This window comes from Pelodiscus sinensis, chromosome 8 (genome assembly GCF_049634645.1).
Source record: "Pelodiscus sinensis isolate JC-2024 chromosome 8, ASM4963464v1, whole genome shotgun sequence".
In the NCBI taxonomy this organism is placed as follows: domain Eukaryota; kingdom Metazoa; phylum Chordata; order Testudines; family Trionychidae; genus Pelodiscus; species Pelodiscus sinensis.
The window spans coordinates 56,759,952-56,773,112 of NC_134718.1; the positions used below are offsets into that span (position 1 = coordinate 56,759,952).

At 42.5% G+C, this 13,161-nt stretch overlaps 1 protein-coding gene across 2 annotated transcripts in view; it reads right to left on the reverse strand.

Moving 5' to 3' along the window:
- TACC2 (transforming acidic coiled-coil containing protein 2) overlaps positions 1–13,161 on the reverse strand; it is a 210,893-nt gene that overhangs the window by 197,033 nt on the left and 699 nt on the right. The gene's annotated exons all lie outside the window — the stretch shown is intronic.

Here is a 13,161-nt window from a genome sequence, read left to right on the forward strand (position 1 = left end):
CCACACATGGAGTAGTGCCAGGAATCTTTCACCTCCTGCCTAGTTTCAGCTTCTTCCACCTCCTTACAAGTCCCCTACAGGCCCGCATGCAGGGCAGGTGTGAATGGTGCGAACAACCCCTCCCATGGTTCCCCAAGCCAGTGTGAGGGGGCTCCGCATCTGCCTTCCAGGTGATACATGGCTGGAGCTCAGCTCTCCTCCTTCTCCCCGCAGCAAGGAGCCCACACTGCCATGCGGCTCATCCTCCTCCTTTCCCCAGTGCTCTGGGGCTGGATATGCTGGGCCAGGCCAGGCAGCACACCATCCTCTGGGGCTGGAAATGCTGGGCTGTGCCGTATGGTGTGCCCTCCTCCCTCCCTCCAGCTCTGGGGCTGGAGAGGCCAGTGGCATGCCCTCCTCCCCTCCCCATTGTTGGAAAGGGGGATCATGCACTTGGCACACCACCCTGCCTCCCCATGAGTGGGGGTGGGGGTGGGAAAGGGGCAGGGTCTCAGCAGAAGGGGCAGGGCTGAAGGTGGGGCTGGAGGCTTGCCTCCCCCAGCCCTGCCTTCACCAACTGCCCATGCAGGAGGCAGTACCTGGGACCGGCAGGGGGCACAAAGACAAATACGTGCTCTCACCCCCCAGACTCCTCCCCCACACGCCAAGACCCCACAACCCCAATCTGCTCCTGCCCTCTTCTCCCTGGCCAGACAGCTACCCCCACCCTGCACCTGCCTCCTCCCCCCTGGCCAGACATTTACCCACATCCTGCTCCTGCCCCCTCTCCCCTGGCCAGACACCTGCCCCCAGCCTGTTCCTGACCTCCTCCCTCCTGACTACACACTCCCTGCTGTTGCATCCTCCTCCCTGGACAGACACCCAACCCTGAGACCTACACCTCTGCACCCACCCTTTCTCCTGCTTCTTCCTACCTGGCCACACACTGCACCTTCTCTTGCTCTTGCTTCCTCCCTCCTGGCCAGACACCCTACTCCCAATTGAACCCCTTCCCCCTATCTTTGTCCAAACCCCAGAGCCTAGAGAATCCACAAAATCCACTAACCCTGGAAATGCATAAGAGTATGGGCCTATGGGAAATCCTGAACCTCAGTCCTCCCTGTTGCCCCAGAGGAGTAAAGTGTCTCATTAGGGGCCACATCAGTGAGGGTTTTTTGGAGGGCTGGTTTTTTGTTGTTGTTTTGTTTTCCTCAAAAAAAAAATCAACTGAATCAAAGAAAACATGGGAACCTTTTGTGTTGGACATAAATTAATATTTTACTTTATTTAAAATGAAGTTTGAAAACTAAGAGAAAGTTAAAGTGCTTAGTCTGTTTAATAAGTTACCTTTATACTTCCTTTCTTATTGGTTAAATTAAACCATTCTCCCTAGCTGCAGCACTAGCAAAATGGCTCAGGCATAATTATGTAATTAATGGCAAGCTTCCATTAACAACTGGTGGGCCATGGAAAGGTTTATATTGAGCTAGGTGGGCCACAGGCCAAAAAGTTTGAAAGCCACTGTTAGGCAATGGGGGAACACTGTGTTCTGGGGGAACAGGTGGGTGGGGCTGGTGGCAGCATGGCAGGACTGGGGCAATAGTGCCCCCACCTCCGAGGTGCAGCCTGGGCCCAATCCTGCTGGCTGGAAGACCTGCCTGCACTCACCCGGTGTTGGCCTAGCTTAGCAGGTAAAGCAGCAGCAGGCAGAGGTGGCCATGGGGGCGGGAGAAGGGGGCGGGGCCATGGCACTCATGCTGCCCACCATGATCCTAGAAAGTAATTTCTTTATTACTGTATAAATTTTTAGTACGTCATAACAAAATCATTTTACCAATCACTGTTTCCACTCAAATTTTTCCTTACCTCTCTTATTATGCACATGCATTGCATGACTATTTTGAACTCCTTTATATTTAAAAAAAATTGTGGACCACACTTACAAAAAAAGCACCTCCCTCCACACACAGAAATTCCTGCGTATGGGCCTGCCTGGCAGTAGCAGCTGGAAAATTCACCTCCTCCCTCTGCCCAGTGGTACTGCCGTTCCCTTTCTGCTTCCTCCTTCTTCTCAGAGGTATAAACAGACAGGAGAGAAAAGCAAAGCTCCAGAGGCTGCCAGGAAGTTGAATCGGGTGATATTGTGACAGCTGTGGAGAAGGTCAGACAGGAGAAAGGCAACAAGTATACTTGGATAATAAATTATTCCTTCCGTCTCCCCCTGAAGCTGTGGCTTTCTGGGCCGCAAGACTGCTCCCAGTCTCTCCTTTGCCCTTTCCTATCACTCCCATGCCAGAGCCACAGAATCAGAGGAGATAGTTTATTGGCCCCTACAGAAGGCCCCTTGCACATTATGGTTCTTTTGTGTTGGTCACAAATCCAATGAAGGTAGAAATTCCCTTGACACTCCACATCCCATTCAGCAGCCTCAAAAGAAGACAAATTAACCTGAACCTTCCTTGCAATGGGAAGGGAGGAACTCAAATCAGCCACCAAAGGAACAACACTTGTACTAACTGTTGAAAGCCACCTTGTGAGATCAGAGTTATGGAAGAGAATGACAAGGGAGTGACTCAATCAATGGACGAACAAAAACATTTTGAAAAAACACCACAACCTACCGACCATTCAACAGAGTAACAATATTCTCCCTCCTGAAAGTGCACTGGTTCTCTTACTACCGGAGGGCTTAGGGCAGAGCACCAAAACAGATCTCTCTCTCCCCAACAGGATAGGTGCTTCAAACTCAGATGGTAACATTCAGACGAGGATTTTGGTGCAGTGTCTGATCCAAGTGCAAACAACAGCTCAACAGAATGACCACCTGTCATAAATCAGGAGTGCTGATCAGCACCCGCTGGCCTATTTGAAATCATGGGATGATCAGCACCCGCTGGCTAAGGGGTTAACTAATGTCTCCTGTACCTAGCCAGGTATCAGGTGGTCAGCCAATAACAATGCAGGTAGGAATTTCAAACTGGAAAAGAGGGGTTTTCTCTCTGTTTTTTTGTTTGAGAGGCAGAGCAATTTCTTCCAAGTACTGAGGGAGATGGGAGACACTTCTCTCTCCAAGAAAGGACTTCTTACAAGGTGTAAGTAGGGAAAAGTTTAGCTAGTCCATTAGGATTTATTGTTTTCCTTGTTTGGGGATGTGGAAATAATGTCTGAACTTGTTAAGTGGTTTCCCCCCCTGTTTTGTAACTAAGTTTTAGCTCAGGGACTTTCTCTGAGTATCTATCAATTGGTGGCTCTTCCCATCTAGCCACTTTACTATGCTTGCAACTGTAGTTTTGTTTTGATAGGAGAGGATTGTTTCTTTTCTAACTAACTGGATTGGTTCATTGTTGTGTCCTTAGGACTCAGAGCCTAGTTACAAAGGCAGAGTCCATTGTTGTCTGTGAATCCCCTCTGCTTTTCCCAATTCCAAGCAAAATGGAGGTTGGGTCAGGGGGAGAGTTTTACTTTAGGGAGGAGATTTTCCAAGTGATCTCTTCCCTGGTTTTCTCGGAATTACTTGGGTGATGGCAGAGGATTCCCCAAAATCTGTGAATTAGGATTGGGGAACGGGGGTAGTTTTGTACCAGAGCTTGTAGAGTCAAGGTTTTGGAGTGCTCTTGTGGGCCCCCAGTTCTGCATTGGTCGCGCCAGAGTGAGGAACAGCCTTGACACCACCTGCTCTGTCAGTTGAACCAGTGGGATAGTCATGCTGATGTTCATTCTAAGCTGATTCTAAAGAATCATCTTTCATGATGATGCTAAAGTCATCTATTCTAGGAACTGAAGTTTGGCAGTTATCCGCAACAGAATTTTTTTAACTTCCCCATTATCAAAAAGGGTATTTTTGCAAAAAAATATGCTTAGCACTAATAATAACACCTATCACGCAAGGTTCTTCAGTGAATTATGAAGATAGATAATAAAGCTGACCAATAGAAGGGGAAACTGATTCACAGAGAGAGGAAGTGAGTTGTCCAAGGTTACACAGCACATGAGGGTAAGTCAGGAAACCAGGGCTAACTCCCTGTCCCCTGAGTGTAATTGCTGACTGAAAACTGCTACTGACTCCATCCAAGGTCGAGAGAGCCGACCACGTGCTGCAGGGAACAAGAAGTCCTGCAGCAGTTCTCTTCCTAAAGTGGCCATATTGTATCAGTTCTGCACAGAGAGTCCTCTTCACAATTTTAAGGCGGCAGGAGCTAACTAGCTGCTTGGGATGTCTCTTAAAACAAGCCAAGAAAAGCCTGACCGCAACAACATCACACAGAGGCCTTTAGGCAGTACAGAGAAAGAAGGAGAGAGAGAAGCAGCTGGCATAAAGCCACTTTTAATTATTTTATTCCAAATGGAAAACAATTGACTAATTTTGCTGGAGTCTCCTCAGTATAAATATTGTTACATAACATTAGTGTGTTAGACTACAGTATTGTGTAAATGAAGCACTTGGATTTTGTCTTGATTGTTAGGGTAAAACTAAACAAAAGCAAGCAGGTATTAAGCCAATTCAAAATATCAAGAAAATGAAAGTCACTTATATAGAGAACCTAAAGTAATTGTTATGACCTAGTGAACAAGACTGGTTGCTAAATACATTATCACTTCCTAAAATGAAGCACTGCCTCATGTTTGGTCATGCAGTGCTAGCTTTTTTAAAAAGGTGACCTAACCACATGGTAATAGATAGTGGCCCCAGATCCCACAGTAGTTGTTGAAGATAAAGTAACTAAGCCAGGCACTGTTGTCACAGATGGCACAAGTCTTCATCCTTTAGACAGGCATAAGACCTAATCAGCTTCTCCGGATGACAGATTTAAACTCATAACACATTACCTTGCTCCCTGGGTCTGGCACTATTTATATTTATGTTATCATTTTCCGGTAATATAAACAAACTGCTGGGCAGTGAGAAAGTATCCAGTGTTTGAAGCTCACCCTTCTTTAAAGTTGTATTTTTCCACAAAGATTTCACTATGGTTAGGGCATACACTGAGCCTGAGTTTAGCCATGCTGTAACTCAAACTTGTGTTTGTTTCGGGGAGAATGTCCCAGAGTCTGGAAACATTATTCAGCAAAAGTTTGGGGGCAAAGTTTAGTGGTATATAGTGGAATTAATTTTTTAAGACGGAACAGTAAAGCTGAGTGAAAGGTTGGAAAGAAAATCTTCAACATGTGAAGAATAAACAGCTGTAATATTTTTCTTGCATCTGCAAACAGATTGAAACAATTGCTTTAGAGGGGTGGACTTCCCCACCACCATTAATCTCAATAGGACATTGACTCTAAAATCTAATGAAGTTGCTTTAAAATTAAGGGTGAAAGTAAAATTAATTTCTTCCTGGGATGGGGAAGGGATGGCAGGAGAAGTACATGTGATTTAAGGGGGGGCCATGTGACCTCCCCACATGTCCTGCTATGTGACTCCATTCCCTCCCTAGCCTGGGCACCCACCCATGCTTTTCCTCTCCTCTCTACTCCCCCATCCCATGATACCTGGAGGGAGGAACCGTCCAGCCGTTCTGATGCTTTCCGCACTTTGCCCCTGCCAGTGGGGAAAAGGAGAAGAACCCTCTGTCCCTCCATATAGGTGCTTTGCCTCTGATTCTGTGTGTACAGCAGCAGCCCTACTTATGCTATGGTATCTTTCCAATACATGTTACCAGCTATAAATATAAATAGATGGTACAGTGTGCCAGACCTTGCTGGCCCCTTTCTTGCTGGCACAGTGTACCAGGCTGTACTGTCTTATCACAGGAGGTCATCCAGTCTAACCACCTGCTGAAAAAGCTGGGATCAACCGCAACTAAATCATCCCAGCCAGGGCTTTGCCAAGATTTGCCTTACAAACTTCTAAAGATGGGGACTCCACAACCTTTCTGGGTCACCTATTCCAGTGCTTCACTACCCTCCTAGTGAAATAGGTTTTTTTTCTTCTAATATCCAACGTAGATCTATCCCACTGCAACTTGAGACCAATGCTCCTTGTTCTGTCATCTGCCACCATTGAGAATAGCCAGGCTCCATCCTCTTTGGAACAACCCTTCAGGTAACAGAAGGCTGCTATCAAATCCCCCCTCATTCTTCTCTTCTGCAGAGTAAATAAGCCCAAATCCCTTAGCCTTTCCTCATAAGTCATGTGCCCCAGTCCCATAATAATTTTTGTTACCCTCTGCTGACTTACTTGCACCTCTGTTTAAAATGCTATATTAACTATTTAATTGCTGGCTACTTTAGCAGACAAAATGGGAAAGGGGATCACAGAAGCCTGTGGGAGGTGGAATTAGTGCCGGAAAGACAAAGAAAGGAAAAAAAAGATGGGAGGGGCAAAAAGAAAAAGGAGAGAAACCTAGAAGGAAGATGGCATAGGAACAGAAACAGAGGGCAAATATAAAATTAGTGTTAAGTGAGAGGTGAATTAGTACTACCGGGCATCCCCACTATAGGTTGCCCCAGTATATATGCATTCTGCACTAAAGTCATTGACACTTGTCGGTACTGATTCATTTTAAGTACTCCCACTCCCCGCTCTTAAGTTGTGTGGAAAAAAAACCCCAACAGTTTGCGCTAATGGAAGTCAGCTGTGGGAAAAAAATTCCCTGCTTTAAGTTTGTTTCGCTATAAGTCCAAATTTTTTTTTTTTTTTTTTTTTTTTTTTTTTAATATATCTTGGACTTACAGAGATGGCAGCCTGTAACTCTATCAGGACTGATTATTTTCTGCATGAGTAAACTCTAAAGTTTCATTAGTGAAATCTAATAAATATAAAAAGGAATAATATTGCTCTGGGAAATATCTAGGTGCTCTATGGATGGGATGAAATCTTTTAATCTAAAATATGAGACTATAATATGCCAAATATAGAGGGACTGACGGGTACATTGAAGAAATCTCATGCTATGCTTTATTGCAAGGCTTAGAACCACTTTCTGAAACTACTGCCCTCTTTTCTTTATTAATAAAAATGTCTAATGTCACTGTGGTTTGAATATTGGCTTTGGACTGGTAATTCTACTTGTGAAGGGTATATTACAGACTACAATTAAATGTATTTTGAAGCTAGTTTGACTAGAATGTAAAGTTTTGTCACTCACTAGTGAAAATGTCCTGATGCCTACCTTCCTTGACTCTGACAGTGTTGCCTTGTAAATGGCAGCATGGATCAAGCTCCTGCAAAAGCAACTAAAATAAAATGTTTTAGGCCAACTATGAATTTAAAAAACCACAACATGGTGAGTTTTTCTTCTGGATCCAGTAAAACCGTGTAATACTCCAGACTTGTGGTTAACAGCAGCTCTTTTTCATAAAGAAGGTGGTTATGTGCAAACTTCAGTTTTCAGCTAGGGATCTCATGGAAACTATGAGTAATAGACAGTCTGGATGTTTCACAGACAACTTATTTCAATAGCAAATAAAGAAAACTGCTATCATTTATAGTTTCTCAAATATTTTATATAATGGAAACACAAGCTATTTCACTCTAAGATATATTAACCAGATGCCACTTTAAAAAAATGATGACAAGAGTGGGCTAACATGCCAATTATGTTTTCCCCACTCTCCCTTCTTTTTCTGTTATAAATTCTGAGGGTCCCCCTTTTTCTCTCCACTTTGTTCATCTGAGGAAGTGGGTTTTGCCCATGAAAGTTCATGAAACTATGTAATAAATATAAACATAATCAGGGCTTGCCGAGCGGCGAGTAGATTACACTATTGGTCGAGCCCTGAATATAATAATACTTATGATATATACATATATTTGTTAGTCTCTAAGGTGCTACGGAACTACTCATTGTTATTAATTTGGGGTAATGCTGCAGAAAATGTTGTGCAACAGATAAATACTCCTAAAATTATGCAGATTCCACAGTATACCAAACTATCCTGAAAGTAAAATTACATGAATTTATTAAAAGATAGATAAAATGCACTGTGATAGCTATGGCAATTTTCTACAATTATCTTTGGGAGATCTTACTGTATTAAATATTTTTGTCACTATGCCGGCGACAACAATTGTATGTCATTCCATGGCAGAGGCTGACCTCAATCCTCTAGGAACTAAAACAGTTGGGGATGATTAGGAAAAATTCACTCACATTGTAGAAACTGCAGAGAGGTACCACCACTTGGAGAGACTCACATATACTGGTTCAAACTGGATTCTCCAGAGACCAAATAAAGGAATGCTTTCTGGATAAATAGCCTGAATATATATAGACCCTACACCTTCTTTCGGATCCAGCTTACTACCAAGAATTTCTGTCTAAGGCTATGTCTACATTACGAATTTTCTCAGCAAAAAATATGCTAATGAGACTCATTTGCATGAGTCAATCTCATTTGCATATTTTCTGCCGATCTGTTTTTGTGCTAGGGGATTTTGTTCAAAAATAAGCAGTGTAGACATTTTCTTTTTCTGCAAGCTAGGTATACCACCATTTCTGGGGCATAAGGAACTTGTGGGAAAAGGGGGTTTTGCGCAAAAAGGAAACATCCACACTGTTTCCTAGCACAAAAACAGATCGGCAGAAAATATGTAAATGAGATCACAACTAATGCAAATGAGTCCCTCATTAGCATATTTTCTGCAGCAAAGACTGGCAGTGTAGACGTAACCTAAGAGGGGCCCCAGGCCTTCTTGAGGATTGGAATGACTTTGACCTACTGAGGCCCCAAAAGACTGATGGAGTGACCTTTGGTAAGCTCTTAGCATGCAGAGAGGAACTTCCATTGCTTTCACCTTAAGAATAAATGTGCTTGTTTAGAAAATGCTGTGTGGCATCTTATAACTGTGGGCAATTACTGTTTATACCCTCTAGAGAGAGAGCAAAGCACAGATGCTGCTCTTTGGTTTTGTCCGGCTTGGTGGATATAACAGTACAGATAAGAAATTGTGAAACTTGATTAGGCGATACCTGGGGGGGGAGGGGGGGGGGAATGAAGGATCACATGCCCCCAAACACCATGAGGGCCAGGCGGCCAGCAGCCAGAGACTAGTGGGGAGCTGGTGTCAACAATAGGGGTCGGGCCCATCCCTGAACTCACCAGCAGCAGCAGGAAGTGGAGATCTGTCATGTCTTTCTTGACAGAAATCTGTGGATGGAAACTAAGATCCCAGTCTACAATGCAATAGTCATTCCTGCTCTTCTTTATAGGTGCAAGACATTGGAGACATATTGAAACTAATGATAGCAGCAGGCATAGTACCACCAGTGCTACCCTAGGAAGATTCCCTGTACCATGGGAAGATTGTTGCACTATTGCCAATATTCTCTCTGTAGCGAACACCACAAGAGTTGAGGTGAAGATTATGAAACATCAATTTTGTTGGGCTGGTCATTGTGTGTGAATGGCTGATCCATGGCATCTAAGGCAAATCCTATTTTCCCTAGTTAATGATGGTAAGAGGAGGCCTGGGGGAAAAGTGGAAATGCTACAAGCATACCCAGCATTGACTCCATGAATTGGGAAGAGTTAGCTGGCAATAGACTGCAATATCATCACATCATACATCATGTCTCAGTCATTTCTATCACTATTCCATTTGGAAGAGAATTGTCTTGCTCAAGAGACTGAGAAACAGCAGAGGAGGAAGAAAATGGGACAGCGTAGCAGACAGTGGTTGTGCTTTCTCCAAGCAACTGCCTGTCACATATGTGGAAAAGCCTGTAGAGAGCATGAATTGGACTCCTCAACCATCTTACGACCCATCAGTGATCTTTCCCTTTGGCAGATATCATCCTAGAGAAATAGCTGACAACATCTCATGGTGCTGCGCTTCTACTTGCTATTACACTGACCACATGCCCTTCCACAAAATCTCTGTGGCAACAACAACTGCTTACCTGGAAAAGTAAAAACAAGAAATAATTTAATGCATTTTAGCTATCTTGTAATGTGATTTATCAGCTAGAATTAAGACAGAGGGCACCATGTATCCAGAGAGCCCTCCATACCTTGCAGAGCACAGTTTGAGATGTTATTCCTGATTTAGAAATATTCAGAGCAGGAAGACTTCAGAGAGAGTGAAATCATCCTTTCCAGATTCCTTTCCATTAATTAGGCAGAGTATTTCTTTACATAATTGGTCAAATGTGTTGAACAATGACTTCTGGAAATGTTTTGTGATCTTCAACCATTTTCTTAATACTGTCTTTCGAGCATTTCTAATAATATATAGTATATGAGTTTTTTTTAAAAGCCTATGTTCTGTCATGCAATACTTAGAAACTGATACTTAAAACTAATGTCAAAATAACACAAAAATCATCTGTGGGACAGATTCATTCTGATCTCACAATTGCTTTACGCCAGTGTAAATCAGCAGTAAATCTGATAAGCAGAAAAAGTGAGAGCAGAACCAGTCCCTATTATTAAATTCTGAAATTTATAGCACTTGGTCAAGGTGAAATCAGTACATCAAAGGGTAACTTTCATAAGATTAACCACTTGTTTGTGAGCACAACTATGCAGAGCTGGGGAGCTTATGTAAATACAATCTTACCTGCAATAATAACTGCAGAACAAAAACTGACCTGTACGCCTGCCAGAATAATATAGACACTACCAAAGACAGAAAATAAAGCACTTTTCCAGAAAATAGGCAGCACAGCTTAGGAAAGGTCTTTTTGCATAGACCAAAAGTCAAACACTTTTCCCCATAGGCAGAGGAAGTAAATGTTGACAAAGCATCTTTAGGATTTATGGGGCCCTACACAGTACTATTAAAGTATGCACCAAGCACAATGGCAGCAGGGGGGATGCGAAGGGGCAGGAGAACAATTTTTTAGACATGCAATTTGATAATCTTTGGTGACACACTAATGAAATATTTTTAAAGCAAATTTTAAACTAAGGTCCTGTAGACTAACACAATAAAGGGTTGGCAAATGCCTGTTAAATGGCTTAATTACCACTTGAATGGCTCTTTCACATGTTCAGTGTTCTGCTAATAGGTATGGCAGACTTTTTTCACTGTTAAGTTAACTAGCTCCTCTCTAGAGGAGGAAGAGCCACAGAACAGGGACAGGAAGAGTAGGGTGGACATTAAGACCCATTGGTGCCCCAAACTGTCAGGTGTCCTACGCCAGTGTTTCTCAATCTTTTTTTTACATTACCCTTTTAAAAAAAAATTATAAGTACCGCTTTAAAAAAAAAAAAAAAGGGACCCCCAGTTTTCAGACACATTTTTTCTACCATTGGAACACATTTGTTTAAACAACTTAATTGTAACTGGGCGGGCGATGAAATTTTTGGGTGTAAAAAGTACAAAAATAATAAAGTACTGTAAACCTTAAAACAAAAATTCAGTTTTCTCCAAATTTCATTTGTGGTGACGTACCCCTCAGACTTTTCTCAAATACCCCTAACAGTACTCGTACCACTGGTTGAGAAACACTGTCCTACACAGCTGCATACTTCACCCCTGGGAAAGGTGCTCAGGAGAGATTCAAATCTTGTCCAGCTGATTAGCTGAGCGCCCACAGCTAGCTATTGTATCTTTTGGTGCATATTCACACGTGCCTTGGTGCGTATCAAAAAATTATTCTGCACATTGATGAAAAATCTGCAAATGGAGGGAAAAGTGAACATTGCTAAGGACAACCCGAATGCTGAGCTGAAGCTATTCTGAAGCTGTAGAGAGTCAGTTCTCTGCAGTCTCCAGTTTTTGTTATTGACTCAAAGCATCTGAAACTCTGTGTAGTGCATAAGGACTTTGGAAAAGACCCAGCTCATAGGCACTTCTCCATTCTACACTCCTCAGAAGCTTCTGCATCTCTCCTCTTGCCAAGGTGAATAAAACTTGAAGTGGATTTAGATAACTTCCTGTTATAGTTTAGAATAGGTTCCACTGCCTTACTTTTCACAGGGAAATTCATATCCTGTTTGTTCCTAAGAGATCTCCAAACTATTGCTGCTTTGTACACAGTCTTCTCTTGTGTTCTCTGTCTCCTACTCACCAGTGTAACAGGCTCCACAATCTGCTAACACAGAGTCTGTGATGGAAGTTAGCTTTTTGCATAAGTGAGACCCATTGAGTGAGAGAGTTTGAGGGGAAGAGACTGAATTCTGAGCATTTAGGTTATTTATTTTATCTGCAATAGAGTTGTTTACTAGCTGTGGTTGCCCTTTCCAACCTGCTCTACAAGACAGTGCTCACACTACAGTCCAAGCTCATCCATTCCCTGGGGGCTGCCTTTGGTCTATTTTTTTTCTCAGATTAAGCCATCAAAAATGGCTTTTTAGATTATTTTTTCCAGAAAATGTTAATCAATATTATGGAAGTTTTGCATTGTGCTTCATTTTTTATCAAAATAGCCACTGAAATTTTTCATTTACTGAAAAATGGGGTTTTAGTAAACAAAATATTAATAATAATTTCCTAAGTCATTGAAAGTCACTAAATAAACAATGGGCACTGGCATGTGCTTTGGCGCAAGAGCATCCATCGCAGTTTGGATGCTCTCTTGTGCAAGAAAGCTCTGATGGCTATTTTAACCATAGGGGCTTCTTATGCAAGAAATTCATGTTGCCTGTCTACACTGCCCTCTTGTGGAAGAGCTCTTGCACAAGAGGACTTATTCCTCATGGGGAGAGGAATAACTCTTCCGGAAGAAGCCCTGTTTTACAACACTATACAGTAAATTTACTTGCACAAGAACACGCGTGCAGTGTAGACAGCAGGCAAGTTTTTGCGCAAGAACAACTGTTCTTGCACAAGAAGCTGCCAATGTAGACATAGTCATACCATATAGTCATACCATCAACATAATCCTGATAGACTCTGTCTATAGAAGGATCAGAAACATTGTCAATTTATGTCTGTCAATGCTATGCTTCATTCCTCTGTCTAAGACAAATCATGAGACTACCAATTTTAGGATAGATTTACTGTAAATCAATTCCGTGGCAGTTTAAAGTTTATTCTAAAATGCCATATTTGTAACCCTCAATGATTTACATCTGGAAATTATACCACTGTTCAAAACAGCAATACATTAGAATTAAATTTTGTATCTCAGATTAGTGCAAGACTGTATTACAATGATCAGTGCTCTAAAATTAAACGCCAGAATCCAACTGATTAGGGATATATTAAAAGATTTATCTCATCAAGAGTCACAGTTTCACATTGATTTGTCTGGAGTTTATGTCTGAAAGTCGATGGGAGTCTCATTTATGCATGAA